The 14,013-nt window shown below is 37.3% G+C and overlaps 1 protein-coding gene across 4 annotated transcripts in view; it reads left to right on the top strand.

The window, feature by feature from the left end:
- Positions 1 to 14,013, top strand: part of AKT3 (AKT serine/threonine kinase 3) — a 284,305-nt gene that overhangs the window by 63,306 nt on the left and 206,986 nt on the right. The window contains exon 2 of one of the 4 annotated variants that reach the window (XM_075496024.1): positions 4,373 to 4,449. The exons of the other annotated variants lie outside the window; for them this stretch is intronic. The gene's annotated coding sequence lies outside the window, so the exon portion shown is untranslated. The remainder of the gene's footprint in view (positions 1 to 4,372; positions 4,450 to 14,013) is intronic. 4 annotated transcript variants of the gene reach the window in all.

The raw sequence follows: 14,013 nt of genomic DNA, 5'->3' as shown, positions 1-14,013 counted from the left end.
GCCAGCACCTCTGTGCTTTCACATTTCAGTTCCTTCAGCACTCCTGGCTGACTGTCATCTAGTCTTGGTGATTACTGACATCTAATAATTCCCACAAGTTTACATGAAATCATCTAGCTTTCACTTGCCTACTATAGGGAATGGTCTGGGCTTGGGTATCTTTCCAGTGTGTTTAGCAATAAAGACCAGGGTGAATAATTCGTAGTGCTTCTCTGCTGTGGCCTTATTATCCTTGAGTTCCCTTTCTGTGCTTTTGTTATTGAGCAGTCCCACTGATTTCTTGTCTGGCTTCCTGATTTTGATGATGAGCATCATTTGCAAGAAGCTCTTCAAATTCTTTTCTAGCTCTCTTAATTTCGTGCTTACATTGCCCTGACATATATTATGGTCTTTCCTTTTCCCCTTTATTTGGGCAAGCTTTTAATTCTTAATACTGACCTTTTCCCTATAATCACCTTTTAACTTTTCCATTAAGACATCCAGATGGATTTTGGTGGGAGGGAGGGAGAGGAAGAGAAAACTGCTATATTTTCTTTTTGAATTGTGGCAGCTATTTTTCCTGGCCTTACAGTATTTTCAGTAGTCTTCTGCCTGTTTGTAAGGTCTTTTGAGCTGGTCCTTTGCCCCCATTTTAAAAAAAAAAAACACCACTCTTTTTCTTATTTTTATCTATATTTTTCTTTTGATGTTGAATATTTTTATATCAGATTTACTTGGGCAGCTTTCTTCCACTCCAGTGCTAAACCTACTCATGAAGCATTCAGATAGATTCCTGGGAGGAGGAGAAATCTTCCACTAGAGAAGTAGTATTATTTTAAATAATAACTTAATAGTAGTTAAAAGTAATAATAGTGGGTCTGCCATCCGCCCCCCTCCCTCCAGGGGATCTGTGGACTGCTTTGGAAGAGTCTACAAAAGGTTACTGAAAAAAACCAGCCAACTTGTCCAGGGTATAGGACACAGCACTTCCCTTGATATTTAGGACTCCATGTTTCTGCTGGAAAATGTTAGGCTTCCATGAACTGAAAAATTTTGAAACCCATTGAGTTAAAGAAAATCTTCGGGTTCTTTAATGCTTGTAATTCTTGAGAGTTCCTAGTCAAGTTCTGCAGAAAATGGTTTCCTTGCAGCCTCTCAAGGTGCATAGTAAGAATACAGAGAAGTAAATTAGCATAGGGAGATGGGAATTATGAGTTCTGTTCCAGTTTCTCTTTTAATATTTAATATTAAAATGAGTATTTACATCCTGGAGAAATAGTAGAGAAGAAAAATGATAATGTTTTCAGCGTTAATGTAGCAGCATAAGCAGTAACGGAGCTCTATGACTGAGTGTTGAATCCAGGTGTATTCAGAACCAAGATGAGGGTGACTAAGAGAAAGATCTGGAGAATATTAAGGAGAGCATCTTGATACCCTCAAAACTAGACAGAGTGCATTTTGGAAGATAAGCACTAAAAAACCATAGTTTTTTACTAGTGTATGCATAATGGGGGAAATTCTCTGGCCTGTTTCCTTGAAGAGGTCATACTGAAATGATGAGTGTTCCCTTTTGTCTTAAAATACATGATACCACGAATAAAAATCACAGAATGTCCTATACAGATTTGCACACGAGATACTCAGATTACCAATGAAATGTGAACTTGTTGAGAAATTGTTCAAGACTTGAGCAGAGTGTTATTCAAATGAAACAGTAAAAACCCAGTTGCTCTTTGCTAAGGTGCTCGCTAAAATGCTGTTTGAGAAACACTGTATCAATAGGAAAAGATAAAATTACTGCAGTTCCTAGTGTGTTTCATAGTCTTTCTTAGCTGGGTACTGCTGTTGCCACCAGTTTGGCACTTTTGTGCTCAATGTCGTGAACAGTTAGAGCTCTCTTGCTGAATGTGGAGTGTCCACATACTTCCTTTGCTGTGTATTTTTGTTTTCTCATTATACTAAGTTAAGCCCGTTAGTCCTTTACACTTTTCTATGTGAAGGTACTGATTCATGGTAATAAAGTAATTTCTTAATATTGTTTTGACATGTTAAGTAAATGGAATTGTTTAAAGACACTGTAAAGGCACTTTCTCTAGCGTGTGGAGTGTTGCTAGGTTAAGAATAAAAATGTTGTGTTTGTGGTAGCATAAATACAGACTTATAGAGAGAGCTAAAAGTATTGTGTAAGTCACTGTTAATTTTCCTCCTCAAATGAAGGCAGGGGTGTTACTATTTCTGTACTTTCACCTAAGGAGCAAATGCGCATGAAGGATGCAACTGGGCAGCACGACCATCCTTTTACAAACAGAGGCTGCAACAAGAAGCTGTATGTTGTCTGCTTTAGTGCTTGTACAATCAACAATAGGTACACATACAGCCCTCCCACTTGTTACTCACATAACCAGATCCTTTAAACAGATGCCCAGTGTGTCAGGGAGAGAGCAGTTTTGAAAACAGTATCCAGAGGATGTTTTCTTTTTATACCTAATCGGATCTAATGGTATGCTGGTAATGAAGGAGGAGGCTCAGATAGACCCTGCCTGGAACATACCTCCTTCCACCTTGTGATGAATATAGCAAGACTTGCCAGCTGATGGGGTCAGTTATCTGATCTTGCAGGAAACTGTCCTTTTCCTGCCCTTCTCCACCCCCCTTTTCTTCTCCTATTGGACTAGTGAGCTGCACAAGTGACAGATCAGGCAAGGAAGACCGCTGGACTGCAGGACTGGAAAGAGGAGGAGGCAGGGTTTCTCTTCAGCCAGATCAGCTGAGGTATAATGAAAAACTGCACCTGCAATTCTCTGAGGGGTTTTGTTGGAACTGGAGGAGTCTGAAAACAGACTTACTTCAGGAGAATGAGAAACTTCTAGAGGACTACAGTGTTTCTGTAGCTTACTGATCATTGATCCCTTGAACCACCTTATTCTGCCCCATAGGGAGATAAAAAGTACATTAGAGAATGCCCAGATCTCTGGGAAGTGTTGCTCCCCTTAATCATCTCAGATTGTCTGGAGAGGGCTTGCTGTCTGTAACCAACAATCGTGTCACTAAATTTCAGTCATTCCCTATCAAACTGTGATCTGTTGGTACAAGATCAAGCTGTCACTGAAAACTACATAGTCTTGGTGTAAAATTTAACTGAACTAAACTGTGAGTAGATGTCCGGAAGAAAAGCTTTTGTTAAAACTGTTTCAGCTGTGCTGCTGATGCTTGCTATTCTTATGTGCACACTTAGTAAACAAAAATATGAAAGACTCTTAGAGGAGATGAAAAATTTGTGTCGCTTCTCCCTGATGGGGAACTCAAATTCCCTGGGGAATGTCAGCATGGGAAAATGCATCAGCATCATAACGGGCACTCATCTGCAGCACGACCCCCGGAACACAAAGCAGCGTTTTACCTCTCGGGATTAACAAACATGTGTCAGCTTTAGTACTGTTGTTTGGTAGTCAGGTGATAGACTGCCCATATGTCCTCATACCTCATTCTGGCATGAGGGTTTTTTTTTTTTCCCCTCTTCGGAATTAGAAATAAAAGCATAGCTTTATTCTGTTGTCATTTGTTCCAGTTCTTATGTCACAGATATGAAATTTTAAAAGATGTTTTAAGAAGTTCTGTACCTGAATTTATTTTTCTCACTGTAAGTCTTTATTGGAAAGGCTTCTTTCTTAGTCTGGTTATCTTTACTGGGGACATACAGAAATGATTATAGAACATAGATGACTTGCATGAAAAGAAACTTAAGTATATAAATAGTTATGCTATAAATGCTCTAAATAGGAAGATGAATGTTTAAGAGTTCTTCAGGCACCTACACAGCTCAAATCCCTTCCCGTAGTACAGCATGGTCCTTTTGGCGGTGCCATGCTCCCAAATTGCACAGGGAGAAAGGAGAGAAGGAAAAGGTTTTTTTCAGACACTTACAACTTGCATCTAAGTGAACAAGTGTCCCCACCTCTTTTAAGTCTCTGTCTCTGGGATTTGGACCAGTGATGTGAGGATTTTGACATAACTGCAAGCTTGGAGAAATTGTGTTTTCTGTCTTGTAGTACTTTAAAACTGGCATTTTAGTACCCTGAGGAAATAATTTGTAGTGCATTTTAAGCAAATTAGAAAATGTGAGTGTTACATCAGTGTTATGCAAACATCATTGTTAAAGGCTGATGGAAGCATAGAGTATGGATTTCCCCTCACTCTTACGTGGGTTTCTATATCCATTATAGATCAGATTCTTATATTTCAGCTATTTAGATTTTACCTAATTTGTTATCTTTAAAGGGAGTTGCAACCATGATTCTTAAGGAATTCTGTAATTCATTAAAATAAAAACAAAAGACACGACTACCTCTAATAAATGTTTTGATTAAAATGGACATTTCTGAACCTTCTACAGACAATACCCGCTCAGATGTGACAGCATTTGTGACATCACCAGTAACAGACTTTCACAAGGATTTTCAAGTCAGTGTTGTAAGTCAGTTTCAATTTTGTTTTTATTAATTAGAAAATTGTGCTGTTTACTTTCTAGAGGGAAAAACGTCCACTAAAACCATATCAAATTTGTTTAGTTAATTCAATAGTAATGCAAATACATTTTTTGAAAATTACAGTTCCTTATTGGTCCCTATTATTTTGGTGTCACAAATGTTAAATATTTGGTGCCAGTTAATTATCGTATGTATAATCAGAATTTCAGAAAGGCCTGACGTAGGAGGAGATTATCAGTGTTTTCTCTTGTATGAAATTTGACTTCTGCATTGAATAAAGTAATTGTAGAGTTTGCTGAGATCTATTTAAGGTCATCCTATAAGTTATTAGATTGCCTTTTGCATCAAAACTATTTTGAAGGCTAAGTCATTAAAAACTTTTCAGTAATTCAGATTAGGAAAAAAATGTATGCTTATAGCGGAGAAACCACGAAATGGGTGTCTGTTAGCAGAAAAACAGTAACAAACCTTATCCTGAGATTAGCTAGATAAATTTATATGTCTTATCGAGGTCAGTCATCTTTCAGTTCCATCTTGTGGCTGGAATTTTGGGGTTCATAATTTATAGCTCTGTTTTAAAAGTTTCTAAAGTGACTGAAAATGAGGCAAAAATTTGGTGCTGGTAAAATTGCAAGGTCCAGAATTTTGCATATCTGCTTATCAGTCAAGCTTTCTTTTAATTCAGAGGACTGGAAAAACTTGAAGCAACAGACTTTTTAACACCTCACTGGCCTGAATATTTATTGCAATTGTAATATAATAAAATCATGCAAGATAAAATACTGTAAAATATGTATATTAAAATTGAACTGTATTATGATTCTTATGTGGGTGTTATGAGCAGGTTTATGAATTTTAAGGTAGTGAAATATTTTAGAAATATGTAGAATCCTGAGGTTAAAAACTTGAGTTGGTTTTTTTTTTGGTGGTGGTTTTTTTTTTTTTTTTTTTTTTAGCTTCAATTACTTTAATTATAGTCTGCAAATTTAAGAAAATATTTCACTGGCCAAATTGTTCTTATCTTCTTGGCACTGTTTCTAGTATGGGAAGTACTGCACAGCTAACTCAAAATACCAATTTATATTGGGATCTCTGTGTTGCTAAGATTTTGTTAATATCATTAAATTGTAATAACTTCTTCACAAATACATGTCAAAGTATTGTATTTCTAGCTTGTTTCAGATTGCAAATTTCAAGTGATTTTTTCAATTATTTGCCAGAATACAGAGATTTGTACGTATTCCTTATAGTTTACATATTTTTTTATCTATATGTTGTGTGTACGTGTATAAAGAAAATGTTGTCAGAACATATTCTGATATATATGTCAGAATATACTTTGCTTGTATAGAATGTGAAATTGTATTAGGGAAATTCTTGGTTTAATATTGTGTCAGAACTATTGTGGCATCGTTGCTTGGAGATGCAGTTGATCTTAGAAATTTCAATCACTTGAACCTGATTTCTAGCTTAACTGGAAAACAAGAATTGCAATCGCATGGTAGACCAGCAGTCCGATTAATCAAGTAGTTAATCTTGCATAAATTCATGCTGATGCCCCTTCTCCCTTGCATCATTCTTGCCCCCAGCCAATTATTCCCCCTCTCTCCTTTGTGCTGACACTAGCTGTACAGTGAGCTGAAATTGTTTTGATCTGATCAAAACCTATTTTCTTGAGGTGTGTTTTTGGTTAGATCATTTTGTAGATCTGCCTCAGCTGCGTGGATGCCAGTGCTAACGCAGAGGAGCAGGACATGGGATGCACTGCACACTTGCTTTGCAAGTGTTCCTTACCTTCCCAAATGGACTGGTGCTGGTAGTAGGTAGTATTTAAGGTGAACCAAGGTGGCCAGGGACTGGGACTTTAATTCACCATCAATACTCCCTGGCTAGTACCAGATTTGTGCTCGGACAGAAATGCATAGCAGTTAAAGGAAGAACCTGCCTATGTTGAATGTTTACTCCAATTTCCTGGATGTGAGATTTTCATTTTTTAAGAAAAAGTGCTCACACAAGTTTGGAGATGCCTCACAGCGTTCAAGGAGAGGCTGTTTTTTTCTAAAGGTGCTAGTAGGTGTTGGGTGCTGAATTGGTGGGAGAGTGGCTGGCATTGCCATGGTGCAAACCGCTAGTTACGTGGTAATGTTACAGAATCCAGCTAGAACTGTAGATGCCGAATGTTTGAAAATCTGTTCCTGAACTCTTCTGAAAAGGTGTTACTGAGATGACTGATATTCTACTCTTGGCCATTTGTGTCATTAAATCCTTTTGTCGTAGTCCTTCCTTTGAAACCAAAGCCTAATCCAGTCTTTCTCTCCTCACTGTGCTTCTCTCTAACTTGGGTTTTTTTTTTCTGTGTTTTGTCTCTGAAGCCCTTCTGTTCTCTTGTCATTTTTTTTAATATAGTTAGCAAAACTGTAATTTATTTGTTTATCACGGAATAATAATATTTTCAGTGTTCCTAAAATTGAGTAACTTTACGAATGATAATATTTTTCTTTCTTTCTTCTCAGTACTGCATACTTAAGCAAAGGTTACATTAATTGCTCTTAGTGGTTAATTTAAACTAAACACAGTGTATGAGTATTTCAGGTTATTCCTGTAACTGTTTATTAATTCAAGTAATCCTTCACTGTATTTCATCTGGTGTTTCTCAGCTCACTGGCATAGCTTTGCCACTCTGAAATTCTTCACATTCTTAATAAACTTGAACAGTTTTACTGTCTTACAGTATATGCAGTGGTGATTCCAGATCATTGTTGTAGATGTTAACTAAAAATGTTCCTAACAGAGAACTGTAGAGCATCATGGATTGAAATTTGACTATGTGATCCTATTTTCCTCTCTTCCTTTTACTTAGTTTCCTATTTCTGTTCTGTTCTACCACACAGCTTTTTTCTTAAACTGTTTCCTTAAACTTATTAAAAGCTTTTGAAAAGTTGACATAAATTGTGTCAGTTAGTCTTTCTTCATTTTATTTTCTTGACATTCTTAAAGAAATCCCATATGTATGATGGGCATGATTTTCCTACTCAAAGGCAGTGCTGCCTTGTTTATCTTATGTCAGTTTGCATTGTTTAAGTGTATGATTAAAAACACAATTATGAACAGTTTTCTTCAATTACCATCCAGCCAATTGACTTGAAATTTTCAAGTTGTTTTTTTTTTAACCTTTTTTTGTTCTTCTTCGGGGTGTGGGGTGTAATTCTCCATTTATAATCCTTCAGTTTAAGTGTCATCATTGAAGGCTAGCCATTTTTTGCCAGTAGTGTTCATCTCACTCACAATTTCTTAGTAATTGTGGATGTATTCTCCCTAATTCTGGGACTCCCTACTACCTAGCACTCTGCTCCAATACCTCCTTTTTAATCCAGAGACAGTGAAAGTATTTGTCTGTTACCTGAAGCAGATTTCTGTTGTCTTCTGAGGTAAAGACCGATAGAAAGAAACCATTCTTATTCTCTGCAAATACCATTATCCTCAGTTGCAGACTTCGTTTTATGTCTGGTTAATTTTTTCACTGAATTTTCATCTTTTATTTTGCTTGAGTTTTTTATTTCCGTTGCTTGGAAGTTCACTACATCTTATTTTCTGTAAGCAGTACTTCATAGATTTATTAATCTTGTCATTTAACTACAGTGTTTCCTTTATTTAAAGAAGCCTACATTTTCCCAGCTCCGCTCAACTGGTTCCTTACGTTCTGTGATTCCAGGATGATTTGGTGGCGTGAACAGGCTGAAAAGCTGGAAGTACGTGGTAAAGAGCAAGCAGACCCTGAGGGTCGGATGGTATATTTTCCAAATTTTGAAGGTCCTTATGAATGAAGCGTTTGGATTGCTAACAAAAATACTGGAAAATACGATCTAGGAAGAAAATAGGGGTGGAGGTGGGGGAGTGGATTTGAAGTCTTTGTCTCCCTCCCGTGCCCCATGCTGAAGTTCAGTTTCACCTTTAAGTTTATGGAGCAATTCCTTTCCCAAATATGACGGAACTGAAATATTTTGTGGTTACTGTTAAATGGTTCTTGAATTAATTCCTCTATACTCCATGGATGAAAAGGAAAATACCTCCCGCTTATGCGTTTTAGAGCCAACAGTATCAAGGAGTATTAGTGTCAATAAATTACTTCTCTGAACTTTATTATGTGTGATAGTTAGCCAGTTTGAGAGAAATAAAAAATCCTTGAAGTGGACACTATTTAAATTCGGGGGCATGGGATTTTCTGCAATTAACTAGATTGCTATGGTAGGCCAATATATTAAGCTCAGGCAGTTTTGCTGCTAATTACACACAACTTCTCTGGAGTATCGGATATTCAGATCCATTTTATGAATATGGTAGAGAGAATAACAACTGTAAAACAAAGCACTGTGCATGTAAGTGACTGTTAGCGTGTATTTCAGAAGGGATAAATGCTCACCATATGGTACAATTACTGTGTCCAAGTTTTCAAATTAGCTTCTCTCATCCTCCTTATTACTGTCTTTAAAAAGAGAGGAAAAAAACCCAACATGATTTATCTACTCTGCAGCAGAACTCTTGACGCAAAACAGCAGCCCAGTTCTGTCCAGTTTTTTTTTCCTAGCATAATAGAGGCTGTCGGACTTTTTTATACTAATTACTGTGTGAGCCTCAGATGAACCCCCTTCAATTCACAGGGCTTTGTTAAGGGAGGAGCTGTCAATGTGTCTGCCCGTTTGCAGCTGTGCTGTGGCTTTAGCTTGCTTAACATTATGCTGCTTTTTAGACTTGACAGAAGGGATTTTTTTTTTTTTTTTTTTTATTAAGGCAAAGCAGCCTTGTAGCGAAATGGTTTAAGCAGCTGCATTGTGGGGAAGCACAAAGAAGTTATTATTGTGTCTGTTTAGGGGGGTCGGATGGAGGGGGGAGATATTCGGCTGCTGTTGATGCCGATTGTTGACTTGCCATCTGCCAGATAGGGAGAAGAAAAAAATGACAGCTCCAGCAGGGTGTTCAAGAGGTTGTTTGGAGAGACGCATAAACATGTGCAGATGTCGAACTGAATAATGGCAAGAACTTGAGACGGTTTATGATGCTGCTGTTGTGTGTGCATATACAGAATGAATGTATGTGGAGATTTGGTTAGGAGGAGGGTACATATTAATTATCATTGTCCCCCACCGCCTCCTTTACTTCTGTTAATTAGTTCAGGAGTTTAATATCTTCCCTGCCTCTGTTGTTTGTTCCTAAAAAGAGTCTTTTCTTGTAGGGAAGAAAACTTTTGATTTCTCCATGTGGTGGGTTTAAAAAAAAAAACCAACAACTTGATAAATTTGGTACTTGTGGAAGTAGAAAGACTAATGCAGTTATTTCAGTCGCAGACATTTGGTGGACAGGTGCTATACAAGTTCTTACATAGCTTTGTCTGTCTACCTCAAGACTGATATGTTGCATACCGCTACTATTGCATCCTGAGCTTTTCTTATGCAGAAAGTGCCAGTCAGTGATTGTCTAGTATTATATAGTAGACAAGTAAATGCTAGGGGTTAGAATGAGATTAGCAACTAATTTTCTCTTTCACTTGATCTTATTTTCAGTTCTGTCTCCAAAGGCAAGGAGCTGGTCAGGCATAACTTATATTTTCCTGTTTGACAGTTGCACATAAAATACATTTTGATTGCTCTATAGGAATATGGTTTTCTGTCTTCCACTAAAATCCTTTCTTATTTTTTGTTTGGTGATTTCTGCTGATTATGAGTTTCCAAAAGAAACATGAAAAAGGATACAAGCATGGAAGGAAATGTTAGCCCGAAAAGGCTAAACGAAAGCATGTCTTATCCACGTCATCTCTTACTTTAAAGATAAAAATGGAAACTTTAAAATAATGAATTTTCTTCTTAAATATTATGTGCAAATTCAACATCCTGATGTTTGTATTGAACTGAAAAATGGAAGATGAAATGTTGGTTGAGGTTGCAGGCATGCCATCCGGTTACCAGTACATATCAGAGTTTTTTGGTCAGTCACAGCATGGCTTAAATATTGCCTGAATGAACCCCTTCCCACCAACCCCTCACCAAAAGTGAAAGAACCCCTTTTCTTGTGTCTTCTGTCTTAGTTCTAATAAGCGTCAGGTCTGTAGGTCATTGATAACAATAACTACTGATGGGAGCATTTGATGTCCCCTTTTATCATCACTGTGGCCGAGTGGAAGAAGTCAGTTTTGGATTATGTCAGCTTAATTTTAACTGAAAATTCAGGTGTGGCTGCCTCCTACCCAAATACCAATTTCTGCATCTGAGCCTAGACAGAGGGCAAAAGCACTGCAAATGGAGAATAGCTTTTTGCCTGTTAGTTGGGTTGCCGGTTCTCCTCTGCAGAATTGTGCCGTTTTCTGTGTTCTGCCATTGGTGGTGTGATGTCCAAGTTACTCTGGGTAGTACTGCATTGCTGCTTTTCATGAAGCATTTCATGCAACCAAAGAGTTCTCCTGATGTGTACAGCAGTAACGGAGCTGTTCTTTCAACTCAAGCAGTTTGAGGAATGCTTCTGCATATCTTGGACTGATTGTTTGCAAATGATGCAGGCTAAATGATAAAGCAAAAAAGTTGACTTTAGCGATGTGCTTGAGGAAGAAACCTAGGTGTGTGATGTTGGTGCTAGCTTTTTGGCATCTGGCAAGGTGTGGGGCTAGGAGCACACCTAGTGACAAGGAGAAAGTTCAGAGGAGCTGTTTTAAAATTATTGCAATGTGCCAGTTTTAAAAGTGAGACAGTTTGCTTTGTGAAAACATGCTAGCAAGTATACCAGTTTTAAGAGGAGAAAGTCACATAATTTTTGACAACACATTAATCTGTCAAAGAAACTCAGCTGAAGGATAATGCTATTGTCAAACTTATCACACTCTTTTGCAAACAATGGAAAGTTTGAGATTTCTTGTGTAAACTAGAGTTGGCTGTTTTACAAAAAGTTGTAAGTAGAGAATATTAAGATGTTTAATTCACGTTAGCTACATGTAAAAAGCATTTAAAATTTAATCATCTGATTTAATATATACATTTGTACATGGATTTAAATCATTGCTGCTGTAGCTGACTGTCTTAGTGTAATTTATAGATGAATATTTTTATGCTTGTCCTACTCTTAAAATATTTTCAAAATCTGAAAAAGATCCTTTGGTCTACTAGCACTTGATAAAAACACAAGAAAGGAAAGTCATATTTTTCCTGTTATACAAGGTACTACTTGGTGCTGATAGTCCTACATAAAAAATCATAAATATTTAGAAGTACTGAGAACGTGAAGGTTTTTAGTTACAAAAAAAATTATGTGAGACAATAGTCTAAAAAGTTTTTTTGCATTTACCACAAATACATCTCAATACTATTAAAAACTACAAAACTGCTTTGAGAAGCAGCTAAATAGTGTAGCATTTTGGGCTTTGATCCTATAAAGCCTTATGCAAGAGAGAAATTTAAAAAATGTGAGCAGTGTCCCTAAATGTTTCTGGGATATAGACCTTGGTTTTCCATTCCTGAATAGCAGGCATATTTAGAAAACATTGATCTCCTTTGTTGTTCAGGGATGCTGATGCAATACAGAACTCTGTTATTCCAGACAGCATGTGTTAATATCAGCTTCTATTTAATTTATTTATTGTTCTAATTCTTATCCTTCAGGAATGAAGGGGAAGTGAGAGTGATGTTGAAACTGGCAAATTTTTCTTCCTGTTGGCTCAAAATGGACATGGTAAAGGTCAATTCTCAATTTGTCAGGATGTCAGCTAACTCAGTATTTCTGGTACGATCTTTTACAAGGACAAAATTTTGTGCATATGAAAATTGGGTATGTGCTGTGAACATCTCTTTTCCATGAGATGCCAAAACACATCAGTAATTTTGTGTGGATATTGTAGATGCCCAATTTGAAAACTGCATTGATGTTTGAATAGCAGTACGTCTCTCTGTTATTGAATATTTCCCTCTAGATTTTTAGATATTTTAGAGAAGATTATTAATGCAACAGGAAAGGGTTGAATAAACAGCAGGAGCTGAAGTACTGTTGCATTTATACAAGATGGGACACTGACTCACTCCAGCAGTCATAATGTAAAAATCAGGGTGGGTGGTGATTTGAACCTTAGTGAACCTCTAGCTGGAACACGTTTGTAGGTTGCATTCAGAGCCTGGGGGGAAGAAAACCCCACAGTAAGAGCAGGGAAACACTTCCCATTGAGAAGCTTGGTCCTCCCCATAGCTTTAGCTGCAGAGGTGCGTGCCGAGACCGTGGAGAGCTGCTCTGTGGCTTCGCCCTGCCTGGTGACTCCACCTCTCCACTTGGAATTACTCTGTTTTACTAGTAGGAGCCCTTGTCTTTGATCACTACTTACTACTGCTCCAGGAAACAGATCCTATCATTTGCCTGCACTTCGGTGCATCTTGGCTGGCATGGAGGAGAGGGTTGTCCCTGCTTTCCTCTCCCCTTGCTCAGCTGAGGAACTTCTAGAGCTTGTTCCCGAGGCTGCTTGCTGCCTTCTGCAAAATCTTAACATCTGTGTGGTTTTCACTGGTTTCTGGCCACACAGCTGTGAACAGCTGAACATAAATTGACCAATCTTTGACTCAGATCCATCTGCACTGGCTCCTCGCGATGTCATGGACGGTGAAGGGCACTTGAACTTTCTCACCCTAATTCCCCAGTTTGCAGGAAACTGAATGGAAGCTTGGCTGTGGTATAAGCCGATGGCCACACATAGCATGAAATGTTTCCTATTTCCCAGTTGTGACTGGAAAAATTCATTTGTCTAATGTAAGTACAGATGTGCTCAAAATGTCATTTAGCATTACTGGGAACTGTGCGAAAACAGTTAGTATAAATAAATCATCACTGTCTCACAGCATAAAAGACAATCAAAAAGCGTTAGTTCTAAATTCTGCTTTTCTTTGAACTGCCAGCAAATACTTGGGAGGGGGGTATATAATAAAAATAACTTTTTAAAATGCTAGGGCACCTTAGGAAAAATCAGTTTTATTTAATTTTTTGGTATGCAATAAAATTTTGTAAAATCTTTTGCATGATGTATAATTACACATTACATTAGATTGAAGGACCTATATTGAATCATGAGGACAGGTAAAATTTTTAGTTTTTTTAAACATTTATTTTTTTATAGTAGCTTTGAACTGTATTGCAAATTTGTTATCATGAAATCAGAAGTAAGTAAATATTTAACAGAAGTGCTTTACATTTACCAGTGTCTACTGACTTAATCAAATAGTCTGCTGATGCTTCTAATCGTGTGTTAGGTAACACTGCCCTCAGAGGGCCAAGGTAAGTAAATTCAATCTCAAAACCACTGGCGTTACTTCTGATAATTTACTTGACCTGACATTAATTACAGTTGTTTCTTTTAAAGAAAAATTGCATATGGTTAAGTTGTTTTATTTACTTTTATATACTTTTGTTTAATGCTCTTAGATAAATTCAGTTTTTTCCCTCTCTGTTTATTAAATGTTAGTGTAGGGGAACTGGAGTTTGATTTAACAAAAAAGTGCCTTGAAAAAAGAAAAAAAGGAGAACAATATTT

The sequence above is a fragment of the Mycteria americana genome, chromosome 3 (assembly GCF_035582795.1).
Source record: "Mycteria americana isolate JAX WOST 10 ecotype Jacksonville Zoo and Gardens chromosome 3, USCA_MyAme_1.0, whole genome shotgun sequence".
NCBI lineage: Eukaryota > Metazoa > Chordata > Aves > Ciconiiformes > Ciconiidae > Mycteria > Mycteria americana.
This window is presented reverse-complemented; position numbering and strand designations above follow the sequence as displayed.